Source organism: Pyxicephalus adspersus, chromosome 5 (genome assembly GCF_032062135.1).
Source record: "Pyxicephalus adspersus chromosome 5, UCB_Pads_2.0, whole genome shotgun sequence".
NCBI classification, from domain to species: domain Eukaryota; kingdom Metazoa; phylum Chordata; class Amphibia; order Anura; family Pyxicephalidae; genus Pyxicephalus; species Pyxicephalus adspersus.
Window position 1 is genome coordinate 90099494 of NC_092862.1, and position 3537 is coordinate 90103030.

At 41.5% G+C, this 3537-nt stretch overlaps 1 long non-coding RNA gene across 1 annotated transcript; it reads left to right on the forward strand.

The window, feature by feature from the left end:
• The first annotated feature begins 1370 nt into the window (after positions 1–1370).
• Positions 1371–3060, forward strand: LOC140331243 (uncharacterized). Its single transcript, XR_011920905.1, has 2 exons — positions 1371–2132; positions 2215–3060. It is a non-coding gene; the product is annotated as an uncharacterized lncRNA (long non-coding RNA).
• The last annotated feature ends 477 nt before the right edge of the window (positions 3061–3537 follow it).

Consider the following 3537-nt stretch of genomic DNA (forward strand, 5'->3'; position numbering starts at 1 on the left):
CTGGAGGCTTCCAGCACCTGAACCCCAATTTCCTAGGAACAGTGCGGTGCAGGTGAACAAAATCATAGATGTAGGTGGGGGACACCTGCGGGTAACAGCCCCTAAAATTTCATCAATAGGCCATCGCCAGAACAGGTGTAACTCCGCCCATAATTAAAAACTACCATGTTACACATTGCTGGGGGCTTCCAGCACCTGAAGCCCAATTTCCCAGGAACGGTGTGGTGCAGGTGAACAAAATCAAAGGTGCAAGTGGGGGACACCAGTAGATAACACCCCCTAAAATTTCATCTATGGGCCATTGCCAGAACACGTGGAACTCCGCCCAAAAATAAAGACTACCCTGTTACACATTGCTGGAGGCTTCCAGCACCTGAAGCCCAACTTCCCATGAACGGTGCGGTGCAGGTGAACACAACTAGAGGTGCAAGTGGGGGACACCTGTGGCTAACACCCCCTAAAATTTCATTAATAGGCCATTGCCAGAACAGGTGGAACTCCGCCCATAAATAAAAACTACCCTGTTACACATTGCTGCAGGCTTCCATCATCTGAAGCCCAAACTTTTTTTATGGGCAGATTTCCACCTGTTCTGGCGATGGCCTATTGATGACATCTTAGGGAGTGTTAGCCACAAGTGCCCCCCACTTTCACCTCTAATTTTGTTCTCCTGCATTGCACCGTTCATGGGAAATTGGACTTCAGGTGATGGAAGCCTACAGCAATGTAGAACAGGGTAGTTTTTTTTATGGGCGGAGTTCCACCTGTTGTGGCGATGGCCTATTGATGAAATTTTGGGGGTGTTAACCACAAGTATCCCCCACTTGCACCTATGATTTTGTTCACCTGCACCGCACCGTTCCTGGGAAATTGGGGTTGAAAGTAAGGAAGGGGACAGTGTTATGAGCATTTTCTAGTTTTGTGACAGGTCAGTAAAGATTTGGGGGTTGCACCTCCTTGCTATGTATATGGCCCCCGGGTTCCCTAATTTGCTTTTTAAATTTTGGGCTTCCAGACACACTAATTTTAAACAGCAACCCTGATGTTCAATTTTCACTACTTTTTTTTTTACTTGGAGTACTGCTAGCTATGAGGGTCCCTTATGTACCCTGAAAATTTCAGGTCGATATGACATAGTGTTCATGATATATGGGGGTTTGTACAGGGAGAGATGTAAGGCTGCAGTGGGAGAGATGTAAGGCTGCAGTAGATGACATGCTGCATTCATACGCAAAGTGAAAGTGAAACTATCCTGACGATAGGTCAATGTACACACCCACTGGTATCCGCCCCCTGGCAGTTATTTTTCATGGGTCGTTTTTTTTTGTTAGGACACCGGCTCTGGAGGTGCCTTCTTGGGAAATGGGCAGATCAGGACCTGCAAAGAAAAGATACCTCTGTAGCTGCATGTGAGCCGCTACCTCACGCTATCCCTTCACAGCTGGAGGAAGATGAAGATTCACAGTTCACAGTGGATGGGAAAGCAGCTCCACTCAGTATCTGGGGAGTCTGCTGAAAATTCTCCTCTGTGAGCTGAGAAGCTAAAAGCTTAAGGGCTCCAGGACTGAAGCTGATTGTGTAACAGTCAATCACTCCACTGATTGAACAGAACTATCTTCTTTGGAGTTGAGAGTCTTAGCATGGATATCCCCATCTTCTGAATTTGGTTCTCTTTATATTAATGTTTTCACCTTCTTCCTTAGTGTAGCTGGCCAGCTAAAACCTGTCCTAGGTTATTAGTGCAGTATATTCTGTATACACCTAAACCTGCCAATAACCCCACTATACAGCTCATATGCTCATATGTTTAAGCTAGATGCAGAGTTATCACTGTATTTTATGGTTGTGAATATTTATAACAGTTATATATGCATTTTGTTAACATAGGCAGAAAAAGAAAATATACCTTTAAGAGTCATTATCTAGCTAGAAGATAAGCCAATCACAGTGAGTCTTACATTATGCAGAGGCTTCAACCAATCACAACCAGCCTTACACTGTGTTCATGGGGAAATTCCCTAGCAAACCATGCTGTATTCAGCGTGCTAACAGATAGAGAGAGAAGAGAGAGAGAGAGAACAGCCAGAGTTCCAGCCAGAGAGTTTCATAGAAGTAGACAAAAGGCCAAAAAGGTATTTAATGCAGTTATATAGATTACTGTAGTTTAATAGTGATTGGGACTGTCTGCTGAACCTGTCATATGTTTGCTTGCAGTTCCACCATAAACAGCATAAACAGTATCAACATTATTAGCATCAACATAAACAACAAACAGCATTATTATCTTCAGCATCATCATCAACATTATCATTATCTTCAACAGTATCATTATCAACAAACTAAACATCAGTATCATTACCATCACCAGTATCAGTATCAGTATTATTATCATTATCATCAAAACTTCAACCATCATTTTGTGATACTTTATTCAACACATGTTCGTACATAGACTTTCTGCTGCAGAATCAGCAGTGTTATATGAAGAAAGTTTGAAGTTAATAAAGAAGTTATCTAAAGTATTTGGTGTGCTCTTTAAACCTACTACTTTTATGGAACGGTATTAGAGGAATTATAGAGTAAAGACAGTCTGATAAGAATAAAGAGAGACAGAGATAATAATTCTTCTAATGCCACAGCGCACAAGGCACCTCATGGTGCTTCGCCTGCCACAGTGGAACTTTTAACCCTTAGAGGGTAAAGCATAACGCTCCTCAACTTGCACAGTAAAGAGCGCATTAGAGAAGCAGAGCACCATAGAGGCCATAGAACGTGTGCATCAGTCAGACTGCAGCCGACTCTTAAAGTGACAGAACGGCAAAGGCAAAATAGAGAAAGAGCGCCAACCCTCCTGCGACCCCTAGAGAGAAAGAGACGCATGGTGGGAGGCCAGAGTCCAGAGCTAGAGTGCCTGCACCGCTATCCACTAAGAGAGGACGTGTTGTATNCAGCTAGTTTCCCGCCACAAGGCCCAAAGCCTGCAGCAGAGTATTCAAGCCAGCGCATCAAAAAGACAAGTCTCCTTTAAGACTGACATTTGTTCCTGCTCTTCAGAATAAGGTCGGAGCTTTCCTTTACTGTTTATCATTGCACAGTGTTTTTTGCACAAGAGACATTTTTGTGTTCAGGAAAAATAAACTTTAAAGTAAAAGGGACAGTTTATAGTATATGGACTCCAAGTATTTAAAGTGAATGTCATTTATTGCCTGCATCTACTGCTAAATATATTACTATACAGTATACCGAATTATCGCATTTTCAGTATTTTTCATTTATTTATGTATTCTTGTTTAAGCTGAATTTTGTGTTTTTCCTTTAATTTTATTAAAAGTAATTTTTTTTTTTTTACATGATTGTGTGTTTTAAACATTTTTTCTATTCATTATATCTACTAGACCCCTATTCGGACATATTTCTGCAAGTTACAGGTCTACAATTTAAAAAAAATATTTCATGAAAACCTGTAACGCTTTTGGTACAGAAATCTAGACATCAGTGTAACGCCCAGGTGGTTAAAAACAAGTTTTTATCTGCTCT